This window comes from Adiantum capillus-veneris, chromosome 30, assembly GCF_014529385.1.
Source record: "Adiantum capillus-veneris isolate H3 chromosome 30, ASM1452938v2, whole genome shotgun sequence".
NCBI classification, from domain to species: domain Eukaryota; kingdom Viridiplantae; phylum Streptophyta; class Polypodiopsida; order Polypodiales; family Pteridaceae; genus Adiantum; species Adiantum capillus-veneris.
The window spans coordinates 23,134,236-23,148,194 of NC_140960.1; positions in this window are offsets into that span (position 1 = coordinate 23,134,236).

Below are 13,959 nucleotides of genomic sequence, written 5' to 3' on the forward strand. Positions count from 1 at the left end.
TTTTAGTAAGAACCGTGCATAGTGTTTTATTTGTGGCCTCAGTTTGTCCATTTTCCTGTGGATGGTATGGAGCAGATTTCCTATGTATGACCATGAATTCCTCTAGGAGATATTCAATGACTTCATTAAGAAAATGTGTCCCATGATCACTGACAATTTCTATTGGTGAACCGTATCATACAAAAACATTCTCATACAAAAATTGTGCAGTGGTACGTGCATCTGCTTTTTGCGTTGCCTTGGCTTCCTCCCATTTTGTGAGATAGTCCGTAGCCACAATGATATATTGGGTATGGGTGCGATATGCAGATGGTGAGATAGGTCCCACAAAATCAATGCCCCATTTTGCAAATGCTCTTGCTCCCATCATTGGCCGTAGTGGCATCTCATCTCTCTTTATCGGCACCTTGGTGCGCTGACATGTGTCACAACGCTTTACAAACCCTTCAGCATCCATATGGAATGTAGGACACCATATTCCTACGGTTAAGACAATTTTTTCTGTCTTATCGCCCGAAAAATGGCCTCCACTTATTCCGCTATGTGCATGTTCTAGAATCAATAGGTATTCACTTTCCCTTGCACAGATTCTAAGTTGATTGTCCTTTCCTCGCTTATAGAGATGGTTCCCAATTAACTGGAAGTCGCGAGCCTCTAGCTCTATACACCTTTTTCGTGCTCTTTTTATGTTCTCAGGAAACGTCCTGGTGGTTAAGAAATCAATGATATATTGACTCCATGCAGGTGCAATGTTCACTTGAAATAATGTAGCGTGATCCAATGGTCATTTGGCACTATATATAGTACAACTGGTAACATAAGAATGTGTGTCCGCATACATAGTTGGCCAATAAACCCCTAGTTGTTTCAGTCTCTGGTGTGTTTTCACTGTTGAACAATGAAATGCACAATCTTGGACATGTGCTTCTTCAAGGTAGCACTTCAATTCTTCCGGATTTATACATAATTGTAGGATTTGGTCCGATCCTAGATGATACAACTGTCCTGCTATCAACTGGAAGTTTTTTGTTTGTTGAATTTCTTGTTGTTTGGATCTGTATTCCGTATTATCAAACCTACCTCCAAAGGAAAGAATGCTGACTATTTCTTGAGACCATTTGGGTATCATTTCAATATTGAAAAGATAAGCATCAGGTATGTCATCATCTACCCCTTCAGGAGCTTCTCCGTTGTGTAGCCTTGAAAGATGATCCGCCCGTAGATGAGTTTTACCCTTTTTGACCACCACTGTGAAATTGAACTCTAGCAATATAATAAACCAATGTACAATTCTCCCTGTATTGCATGGTTTATTTACCAGATACAAAAGAGCTTGATGATCTGTGAAGAACACAAATTTGTTTGCGAGCAAATAATGCCGAAATTTCTTTACACCATAAATCATTCCTAACCCTTCTCGTTCGGTGGTTGTGTAGTTCTTTTCCGCACTGTGTAACTGTCGGCTTGCATAACAAACTGGAAAATCCATTGTTTCATCTCCAGGTTGAGCTAGAATACTCTTGATTGCATATGCAGAAGCATCAATGTGAACATGAAATATCTTATTCCAATTTGGTGCTTTAAGTATAGGTGCTGATACAAGGTTTTCCTTCAGCTTTTGGAATGAAGTTTCACACTCCTCAGTCCAATCAAAGTTGACTAGCAAACGATACAGAGGTTGTGCAATGACTGCATACATGTATATGAATCTTCGATAATATCTGTAGTGTCCCATGAAGGATTGCACTTGTTTCGAATTAGTAGGCCTGGGTAGGTCTACTATGACTTTGACTTTGTCTAGGTCAGTGGTTATGCCATTTCTTGAGACAATGTGTCCTAAGATACAGCCTTGTCTAACCATAAAAATACACTTTTTCGGGTTAAGACAGATTTGATATGTCCTGCATTTTTCAAATACCTTTTGCAAATGGTTGATATGTTCCTCTCATAGAAGAGAGTGTACACAAAGATCATCCATGTATATTTCTAAGAATATTCTCAGATATTCTTTGAACGCGTGCGTCATTAATCTTTGGAAGGTAGCTGGGGCATTAGTTAAGCCAAATGGCATAACTTGATACGCTGTTTTGTGTTGATCCTCCATTGCGATTGCCAGTTGGTTGTATCCTGAAAATCCGTCCAGAAAGGAATAAGCCCGTTTCTCGGCCACCCTCTCAAGTACATGTTCCGTGATTGGCAAGGGATAATTATCCCTTATGGTGGCTGCTTTTACCTTTTTGAGGTTTACACACACTCGCAGTTTTCCGTGATTTTTGGGGACTACCACAATGGGTGACACCCAATCTGTATGTTTGATCTCATAGATGAATTCAGCTTCCATCAGCTTGTCAATCTCCTCTTTGATTCGTTTCGTAAATGTGTCATTATATGTATAAGGACGTTGTTTGCTAGGTTTGACATCTGATTTCAAAGGAATTGTATGTTGGCATATCGATGGATCAACTCCTTTGAGGTCTTTATAGGACCATGCGAACACATCTTTATACTTCTTGAGAAGTTGTGTCAGTCGTTCTTCTTCTTCAGGCTCTAAATCATTTGCTATATAGACCAGCTGAGGCTTTTCACCAGGTTCCACGAGGTCTATCCTTTTTGCATTTTCAGGCCCATCGTAAGATTTTTGGTTGGTTCTTTCCCTGACTGGTGGTGTCATGATGATTTTTCTGTCCTGGATGGTAAATTTCCGATAGTGTGATGGTACATTCATGTTTCCCTTTTCTGATTCCCCTTTTCCATCACTATCTTCCTCAGTAGTCCATACCTACCATGAAGACCGTTTCAGTTCTTGGTATTTCTGTTTACGCTCCAGTTTGGTCCACTCTTGGTTTTTCGTTGTTTCTTTTTTGGATTTTTGATTTTTTTGTGATTTTGTTTCTGTTTTAGCTTTCCGGACTTGTTTTATTTCCTCTTGCGTTCCTTTCCTTTGAACTTTTAAGAATCTTCTTGATATTTGATCTTTTACATAATCCTCTGCTTTTACATGCATCAAATAGTGAGTTTTACCGTTTATCCTGGGCATCAGGTTCTCTCTAGCTTTGTTTCCTGCTCGTTTCCTCCTATAGCATTCCTAGCGTCTAGGGTGCTGATTAGCAAAATCATAAAACTTTCTATTCTTTGTTTTCCCTTCACGCTCACTTGAGTTGTTTGAACATTCATTATCTGCATCGTTATTTGCTTCTAGATGTTTAGAGGAGTTATGAAACTCTTCTCCTTCTTGTGGTTCTATATTCTCATCTCCTCCTGGTATAATGCTTACCATGTAGTAGGGTAGCACATCATAGCCATTCTTATTGCAAAATTTTGTCATTGGACTATCTGTAATGGTACAGACATCCAATGTTGTTAGTATGTGTTCCCATTCTAGAGGTTCCAAGGAATCTTTAGGGAAAGGTCCCGGAATATACTCATTGTCCTCAATCGCTCTTTCTAAGACGCATTCCTCTCTTCTTAAGCTTCCACAATGTGAAGCTCTGCACATCCATAGCTCTTTTTGTTTCCCTTACCATGCTGGAGTTCCGATCCTGCTACCGTAGCTGAATCAAACTCTTCCACAGGTGTTTGGTTCACATCCTTGTAACTATGGTCTTTCAGGTGTATTTTAGTTATTGTCTCTCCATGTCTGAGGTATATATGGTCATAACCCCAATCTTGGACCATCTTCAATTGTCACATGAATGGTATTCCCAAGATGATTTCATAATTGTTCTTTTTGTCGAAATCAACTATTGCAAATGTATGCTCATACTCGATTCCACACAAAGTGACAATCACTTTTTATAAGAGTCCTAGAGGCTTCTCCATGAACCCATCTGCCAATTGCAATTTCATTCTGGTAGCTCTTAAAGCTAGTTTTCCCCATTTTTTCTAGATTTCCTTGGTGGCGATAGCAACTCCAGCTCCACTGTCAAGAATAGCTTCGGAAACTACTCCTTGGAATTCTACTGGTAGCGTGGTGTTTCCATCTTCTCCCTCGCAATACTCTCCAACCTTGTTTAATGGTACGTGCCTAGTGTTTAGTTGAGGCCTGTCCAATTCTCTGATTCCTTCTTGAAGCTTCGAGGAGGGGTCTTTCACTCCAAATTTTTATAGGCATTTACCTACTGTGGTCCACATGTTTGGTCGTAACCTTAGGAGTTCGGCTAATGTGATTGTGCATGCCACCGGGGTAGACAATAACTCAATCAATCCTTGTGAATCCATCTTTTTGTTAGAAGAAAGTCTTTGGGATGGGATTGCTCTCACTTCAGACTTGGCTTCATACTCTCCTAGGTAAGAGGGTAGTGTTTTCAGCGAGTCTGGTTGGCTGTGCACGAACTAATTGATCCCTGGTCTCCCCCTTGCGAATGTATCTCAAAGTTCATTTGTGACCTTGCCTCAAATTCTTCAATAGGAGGTAAGATCTCATTCTTCTCTTTTCTCGTGGTATTCATGTGGTTACTCACCCTGTTAGCTTCGTTGGCCTCATGGATTTTCTTCCACAGATCGTCTAGACCGTTACAATCCTTACCCATTTCTGTCAATGTTTTAGGTTGGAACCCATCACTTGCTTCATCTGTTGTATTTGGCACTATAATAGGCTCTCCTCTAGACTCATAGGCATTCGTGAGTCTTTCTTTCATTTCTACTTGTTCCTCTAAAGTTGGTTGGATAGGGGTTGGATCTGGTACCTCATGCCAATTTGCAGGTTTACTAAGCGGGTTTTCTATCAAAGATTGAGCTGTTTCAATCATCTTTCTACACATTTCCAACCTTTGTTCTTCTATTTCAGCATATGGATAAGTAATCCATCTTTGTTCCTGGGTTTGGTTCTTTTTGAGTCTGGCTTCGTATGCTTTTAAAAGTGCATCTAACTGATCATTTACTTTGTCTGCCAGTACTGATCCTCCTGATCCTGCACTTTTGGGCTCTGCTATTTCCTTGGGTGCTATGGCTACCGTGGTGTGTGAGCTTAGGCTAGCTAGATCCTCTAACCGCCCTAATCTATCCTTTGTATGTTTTAACTCCTCAGATAGAGCTATTTGCTCTCGTTCTTTCCTGGCTTTCATACGCGCCTTTCTAGCTTTCCAAGTGCTTCTCTGATTTTTCGTTTCTGAACTTTGGGCATCGGTTTTTGGTTCTTCAATTATAGGTTCGTTCCTCATTCTTTGAGCTTGGGCTCGTGTCACCACCTGAATAGGTATGATTGTTTTATTTTCTGACCCTCCGCTGGAAGGTATCGTTTCTAGCATGTTCAAGGTAGTTTTTGCTCCTTTGCTCAGGTTTTTAGGGCAATCATGAATCAAATGAGTAACTCCACATTCGGTGCAATATGCATTGACTCTAATGATTTCATCATCAGGACAATCTCTTAGCCAATGGTCTCCACCACATTTGTAGCAGGGTCCCTTGGGTTGTTGAGGTGCTCCTTGAGCTCCTCTTTATTGGTATGCATGTCTTTGTCCGCCCATGTCTCCGTTGGCTATGAACAACAATGTTCATTCATCTAAGCTATATCTTCCTTCTCCTGCTATCTGTGCAGCTTTTGGTGGTCCTGTACTTCCTATCATGCTCCATGGTTCTGGTGTCGAGGGTTCTTCCGGTGGATAATAGACAGATTTTTCTGCATATCCATTGGGATCCTCATAATATGCATGTGTAGGCACCAAATCCTTCTCTTTAGATTCGGTTACTGTTGGTGTGTATCTTATACCGACTGGTCATAATCCTGGTAGAGATGGTTGTTTCCCCAACACTGGTTGTGGTCTTTCTACACCTACAGGTCCTGGTAGGTTGCCTGCTTGATACCTAGGCATCGGTGGAACTTGAGGAGAAGCTACCTGAGCTTGGGGAGCGTAAGGTCTCTCTCTCACATATCCCTTGTTATAATAACATTCCTCTGTCCCATGGTTTGTCCATTTTTGTTCAATAGCACACCACTTGGGCTGTTTAGCCTGGGGTTTGGCATACAAGTTAATCTTTTTTATTACTTCCTCTACAAGCTGCTCCTAGTTTACAGCTACTTCTCCTTTCGGTGCGGTCTTAGAAGACTCGCTTCCACTTTTTTGTGAAGATGAATCGTCGTCAAGATCCTTGAACTCACCCTCTTTGTAGACCGCACAATTTTCCACAAGGTAAAGAGCCTCCTTGGTCAACTCATTCAACGTCATGCTCCTCTTCATATGTAAGTCCTTCTGGAGATCTGCATTCTTTAGTCCTTGGATGAATATAAGCATAAGTCTGGACTGAGTTGACAGTTCTTCCACAGGACATAACTTAACATATCTTTTTAGTCTTAGGGTTGTCTTTCGTACAGATTCCCCATCTTTCTGTTTAAATTTATGGATTTGTGAAACAGTATTATGAGCTATCCCCCTTTGTGAGAATTCCTCGATAAATTCGTCAAACACTTCCTCCATAGACTCAAAGTCTCTACGCTCTACAGAGTCAAACCAAGTAGTAGCATCATCCTCTAGGGTTAGTCCAAACCCTGCAAATTGGGTAGGGAAGTCTAACACCTCTTCAGCTCTAATTACATGCACAAAGGCTGCTACATGATCTCTATTTTCTGTGTATTTCTTGTTTACCCATTTTTGCACTTGAGAAGGTCTAATTCTACGATGGTCTACAAATATCATCATTGGATCTCCACGTCCTAATCGATATACATCCTTAGGTCTTCTGTAGTAGGCTGGTTCCTCTCCCAGTGGTGCTCCTAAGCCATAATTTCTAACAGTCCTTGGCAGAGATGGTTCTTCTCTTCGAACTCATTCTATGGGTGGTCTTCCAGGCTCTGTTGACCCTTGAGTCTTTGGCTTACTCTCTCCTTGATACCTTGAATAGAGTGGTGGTTCTTGCACATCCCTTAGCCCTCCTGCGGCTTGATAACCATCTCGGTTTTGGTCTTGTTCTAATGTTGCACTCTGTCGAAGCCATGCCTGCAATGATGGCTGAGTTGCTGGTTGGTTATGATTGTTGAATGTCTGCGGTAGGGTAGAATGTGAGGTAGCGTTATACTCCTCTGAAAAGGGATTCGTCGACTTGCTAGGTGTGTAGATGGCTCTTGGCACTTCGTCTGGGACATATGTTGATGCTCCTGGAACTGTTTTCTTTTCCACTTCCTCAGGGAGAATTTGTTGGTATTCTCGCCCGTACCTATTGACGGGAGCAAAGCGAACCCCGAACCCCGACGGCCTCTAAAACACCGGGGACCGAATGGCGCGCCTCGAGCCTGTCATGGTAAAGCAAACAGGGGGCACCACCTAGCTTCAGCGGCTAGGACGCAAACAACACACCACCATAACAAAGTTTTCATCCAAGAGAGATGGATGCTTGGGAGTAATGATGAAAAGGAAAGGGAATGAGATCAAGTGAGAGAGAGAGAGAGAGAGTGAGGGAGGGGGTATAGCGGCTTAGTACTTAGGCATCACAAAAGGATGGCGAATCCGCACACCCTTCACACATACACAAGCTCACTCCAAAACACAAGACTAGGTGGCGATTCCGCACACCTCACATGGGCAAAACATTGCAAGAAAACATACTCACAAAACCTCAAGCTTTATTTAGAGAATTAGGCGATGAAATGGGGAGCACAGGGTAGGGGAATGAGAAGGGAGAGAGTGGTAGAGCACATGGCGGATAAGTGGGAGTTGATGGCGAAGACTCGCACGAGGATTATGGCCATCATCCTTCATTTAGTTGCCCTTCATCTTCCATAGCCAAGGGTGTAGAGGTCATGCTCAAGACAAGCATGGTGATTGCGGTGATGGTGATGGTGTGTGTGTGTGTGTGTGTGCACTAGGCACACACAGTGCATAGTGTGTTCTTTGGTGATGTTGTGTGTTTTTGTGTGATGGTGACCCCTCTTTATATAGGGGAGGAGGGGGGGGAGAAATTCTAGAATTTAGAAATGAAGAAATCATTATCTACATAGGCCATGTGACTGTGGGCCCCACTTGTCTGGCTGTGTGTATATGTGCCAGAACAGCAGTCTCATAAGAGAGAGACTAAGAGAGAGAGATGGGTTGATGAAAAAAAGTGAGAGGTGACATGGAGAATAAAGTAATTACAAGAGGGGAGAGAGAGGAGTGTGTTCAGAGGTGAATCTGTGTGCAGATGTGTGTGAACACAAGAAAAATCAGGTAACCACCGGGTGGGGATGGGTCTGTGGGCACCTTTTTTAGTGAAACTGAGTGTGTGTGAGTGTGGGGGAGGTTATTTAGCTACAAGACAAGAGACATGGCGCCCTTTAGAGAGAGGGGGGGGTATTTGGGTCATGGGATATGATAGGAGAGAGAAAGGGGGGGTGGGGTATACTATTTTGGAAGATAGGGTAAGTTGCATGTGAGTTAGGGTGCATTATTGGTGAGTTAGAATGCATTATTGGTGAGAGGTGGGGTAGCTTGAGAGGAGAGAGAAAGGAGAAAGGACAAGGGGAAGAGAGAGGGGGTTGACCTTTTGAGTGGAGGAGAGGAAAAGGGACACACGGCGGGGCAACAGTGAAGAAAAAGGAGGCAAGGTGGGGATGGGCTGCCCCGCAGGCATGAGGTGGCCTATTTTACCTTTCTCATATATTTACATAATCATACTTTATTTTTTCTTACTTTTTCCAATGTCTTTTATCACTCCCTCCCTAAGAGGGGGTTTTCATGGGGTGGGGACGAGAGAAGAGGGGTATGGGAGCTTGGCTTGTGAAAAGCCCCCATCACTATCAACAAAAACTATATCCTTCCCCATAGCAATCTCATAAGAGAACAAGTAAAGAACCTTGTCTTTACTTAATTCGTTTAAGTATGGTTCTTTGCAACGAAAGTAAGAGACTATTCCCTCACTCTCATGCTTGTAAATCCCCACGTTCTCATTATAAGTTGAAACCCTGGTTGTTTTCTTATCATACATGAAAATTGCCCCAGGTCGATCAATGTTTGGTGGTGGTTCTTGAGCTTCTAAAACCATTTTCCCTTTCGCCACGTTATCTCCATATCTGTTGTAATCTTCAGGGTTACTAACTATCAGATAGTGGTTTCCCTTTTCGTCTCGGAATCTATCTCCATCATCATAAACTCAAATTATCTCCAATCTCTGAGCCGGCCTTTCTTCAATACAAATGCACTTGTGTCCTCGATAGTCAGAATAGACTAGGGCTCCCCTAGAGTTTGTTCCTTCTAAGAAGATCACAGTGAGCTTGGAATCATTCAAAGGATTTAGGGAGGTGCTTCCTCTTGGCATTGGTCCATCATGGGTGAAACCTCCTGGCTGTTGACTACCCATCATGAAGAAAGATTTTTATGACGAAGTGTCAGTATCACTACCTTTCTCAATAATCGGTGCTAGTGGATCTAGCCTTGCCTGAGTTACACTCTCCTCGATGGACACTAAGCTACCTTGGTCACCTACCACCTTCTGGTCTCTAAAGATGTATCTTCCCGATCTTAAATTCATCAAACTTATCAATGCACTTATTACAATTCAACCACTTACCTGGCAAAGGATCAGTCTCCGCACAACTTCTTGCTTTGCTGTTGAATATACTTGTACACAAGCGTTTAATTTTGGCAATCGAATCAAAGCATTTAACTTGCTAGAGGTTATCTTAGTAATGATTGGTATAACTGGAGAGTTAATCTCAACCACTACTGTATTTTATACACTGTTGATGTTCTGGATTAGGTATGCTAATTTGGAACTGTACTTCCCTCAGATGTTGGTCAATTTTTATGAAAACGTCTGAATTTCAGTCTTTGCTCCGTTACATGGCCAAACAAGGTCCAAATTCACTTCTGAAAGAAGTTATGGAACCCTTAAGCCAAATGGAATCTCACTGTCTAAGTCTAGTCAAATTTTCTCTTCAGTAGGCTCCAATAGACATCCTACGCGTAGGATGTCTCCTGCTATGTTTTGCCTGGATTTTTGCACTATGGATTCCCCTTGATGTGCTGAGTCTACATCTGATTTTTCGTTTTGATTTGGACACCTATAAGCTGGTCAATGGGTCAGAAATCTGTTCCGTCAGCCTGTTGTTGGTCTTGATCAGTCTAGTCAACTCCAAATTGGACCAAAATTGACTAGGAGGCTTGTCTCACGCAATACAACACCTTGCTATGCCCACAGTCAGTATCTGGCTTCCATTTCTTGCATTAGACATCCTACGCGTAGGATGTATTTTTGCTTAGAATGGCTTCAATTTCAAAACACAGGCTCCCCTTGAGTTGCTAAACACTTTGGTATGCTCAAAATTAGGTTTGAAGTGCAAATTCACACAGAAGACATCCTACGTGTAAGATGTCTTTTTGGCACGTTTGACCCCAGACTTGACCCACAACTTCCCCTTGATGTCAGCAACCCCATGGTATGCTTAGATTTTGGTTTGGATTTCAAAAGTCCCCAATTTTAGATGTTCTTGCCTTTTTCAGTCAAAAGTACTAAAGTCTGCTTTGAACCCAATTTTCTCACCCAAATGAGATGAAACCCCTCTCAGTCACTCAATATATCATGCAGATCATGCTCATGCAGCCATCCTATGGTTTTGGTCTTGAAATAATGCTTTGGCACAATTTGGGTACAATGTCTTTCAATTTCAGTCTATCTGTCCTTATCCCGTCAAGATATGGTCAAATTTTCACTTTCCAGTTGAAAATAGGGTAAACCCCACCTTCTGAACACACTGGTCAACTCAAAATCCCAAAATTCCCACCAGATTAGCCTATAGACATCCTACGCGTAGGATGTCTCCTGGCTTGAAATTGAATTTTTTTCTGACAGAAATGCTCATGATGCTCTGTAGCTCTATCAGAAACACTCACAGTAATTTTTGGACTTCACTTCATCTTTCAAACACACTTTTGCGTCTTTTACAAACTTGTGATGAATTTACCAAGCAAGTATACATGCATGAAGTGCTCTAGATCCTGAATCATGATGTCCTACTTACTCTACTCCTACTCATCATGTGAAATGGTGATAATGGTGTTTTGGTTGCTTTCTAGCCTCTCTGGACTCTCAAGCTCTCCTCTCACCACTTCTACCACTCTAACTCCTACTCAAGAACTCAACTAATACCTAAAACTATCTCAGTCTACCTAAATCTACCTAAGTCGAAGGATCTAGGCGAGACACACGCTTCCTAGACTCCCTCTAAGACCTAGAGAGTCCTCCACCCTTTGATCCTATCTAAATGTAAAACAAGAGTCTTGGTAAGCCAAAGATCCCTATCCTAAAGGACTAGTCTTGGTCACCTACCTAAGGTTTTTGTCCCCGGCAACGACGCCAATGTTGGACGGATACGCCGCGACGGACGTCAACACAACGAGAACTCACCTAACAAGATTTGTCAGCTAAGGACGAAGCTCGACCCGCAGGCGCGTGGAAGCAAGCATAAGGTGTCAACCTACACTCGACCGACTCCTAACTAATTCCTACAGAGGTCTCTACCAATTGTCTAAGTCACAGCCTTCAGGAGTGCATAAGAAGAAACTTCCTACAACGCTTTCTAGAGCCGAACACCCATCAAACAATCTCAAAACACCACAGAACTTGAAGGAGACCCTACTAACACCAATAGGATGCTCTCCCTAAGGTCTATGAACCAAAAACCCAACCCAAAACACCTGGTGCAGAATCGTGTAGGATGTCTGGCCGAAATTTACACATCATAGTTCCCAAAATCTAAAGTGCCTAATGTGTAGCTCTACTCAATGCGAACGTGTGGATATGCTGCAATGCAAAATCGGACAACGTATGCTCACCGAATCACCAGATGAAGCTCATAGATGGAGCTTGCAAAACCGGACCGTACACGTGCAATGTAGGTATCGGCATGTAGCTCTCGTCGGGGGCAACACACTGCACTTCTCCTCACCCGATTCCAACCACTGGTGCTCGCGTAGCGTCAAGATGAACTTCTCACTTTCCCTCGTACACAGTACGCTCACTCACATACTTTTTTAAACTTGACAAAAAGGTTTTTCATTAAGGTCAAAAAGTGGTATAAATACCTTACAATTCTCAAACCCTAAAGTTCCAAATCAATCATCTACTCAATCTAACTATCAAAACTGGGATACAATCTGGAAACTTCTGTAAGCCCCAATATTTAAAAGGTGAAATGTCGAGTTTTCTCAATAAATGAATAATTACAAAAAATGATAATCTGCCAAGAAGTCAGTTTCCGTAAGGTGTGTCCAGCTTCTAACATGCTCCAAAGTACCTGCCTCCTCTTGAGTTTTCGTCCTTCCCTCTCTCAGTAGCTAGTTGCCTCGTTTGAGTTCAGCTATCTCCTTTAGCATTTTTTCTTCTCTTTTGGACCCGCACCAAGGCCAAGTCTCTACGCTGAGACTGCTCTAACTTCAACTCCAGCTCGAGGTCTTTATTCTTCTTTTCTAGTGCCTTGTAGACCTTGTCTATTCCCTTGATCGAGGCCACGGCTGGATTCTCTCGTATTTGCCGCAAGAATATCGCCTGATCATTGATTCTTTATTCTGAGTACTGTAGGGAAGTGTTGGCTACATCTAATTGTACCTAGATTTTTTGAGCTGAGAGGGTGGTAGTTAGAAGCTCATTTGTAATTTCCATTAGCTGGTCATCCTTGGCTTTGCATGCATCTAACAGTTTGGTAAGCAACTCACCTAGTTCTAACATTTCTTTCTGCTGCTTGTCTCTTGCTAGCTGATGTTTTTCAACTTCCGCTCTTAACTCCTGCACTTGCCTCTGGAGATCGATGATGACATTAAGTCTATTTTCTAACTCCCCTTGGAGTGCATTGATCACCATCTCTAACTCTTTGGCCTGTGTGCTACGGCCATGTGCTGCTAAGAAAAGTCTTTCAGTCATCTCCTGCATTTGCTTAGCATATTCGTTAACCTATAGGATGACTTCTCCATTGGATTGCGAGTCTTCATGTCATGCCAACTGACTTGATGTTTTTCCAGGCCCTTGTGTGTATTTTGGTTGTGTCAAGATGGTTGGTTGTTGTTGTTCTTGTAGCTGTGGCTGTTCCTTCTTTATGGAGGTAGAGAGTTGTATAATAGCCTTATCTTGCTATGTTGAGGTAGAGGGTGTTTCCTCAGCCTCTTGTTCTCTTGTGTGGTCGACTTTTGCGGAGTCCTCTTTTGGTGTAGGACTGGCTGCCTTTTTTTTGTCTTTGACTCTTTTGCTATTTGCTTCTCTTTATTAGAGAAAACTGCTTGTTGTGCTATTTCTGCTACTTCTTGTTGTGTAGCTTTGCCTGTTTTTTCATTTTCAGCTTTTTCTTCTTTTGTTGGCTCAGTTGTTGTGTCTTTCACTGGTGATGGTAGTGGGCTCGGCCTTGGTTGATCTTGGTGTTCAAAAACAGGAGAAGAGATGCTGGGAGACACATCATCTTGAGCACATTGTGCTTCTCCTTGTGCAGTGGTTTCATCTGCATGCTCTTGATGTTCATCTGCCTCTTTTGCCTTTTTTCCGCTTCTTTGGCTTCTTTCAGCTTTAAAACTTCGGCTTCTTGATACATCTTTTCCAAGGCTTCCGTGGGGTCTTCAGCCTGCTTCCTGGTGTGATGCTTGGTTTTTGGTCCTTGAAGCTCGATGGGCACCCACTTTTTTGGGTCCTTTCCTTGTGCTTGGCGACTGCATTGGTATGAATGTTTCTCTCTTTTGAATTGGGCTTGATTTTGGACGGGCTCCTTTTGGTGTGCTGCCACGACTTTTTGCTTCATTTCTTCAATGCGCACTCTCCTTTCTTTGTTATCCAAGCTCTCACTGTTGTGCCGTTCCGACGAGCTCTCAGTTGATTCTTTACCTGACTTATATGATCTTTTGGCCGATCTTGTAGCTTGAGGAGATGGTTTAGCTGACACTATCCAAGTGTTTTGGTCTAGGACAGGTGGTAGGTTGTCTGCCATGCCGATGGCATGATATGCAATTCTTGTCAACACCTCTGGTGCACCCAGGTATGTAATCTTTCCTTCTTTCTTTACTCCTTTCAAGG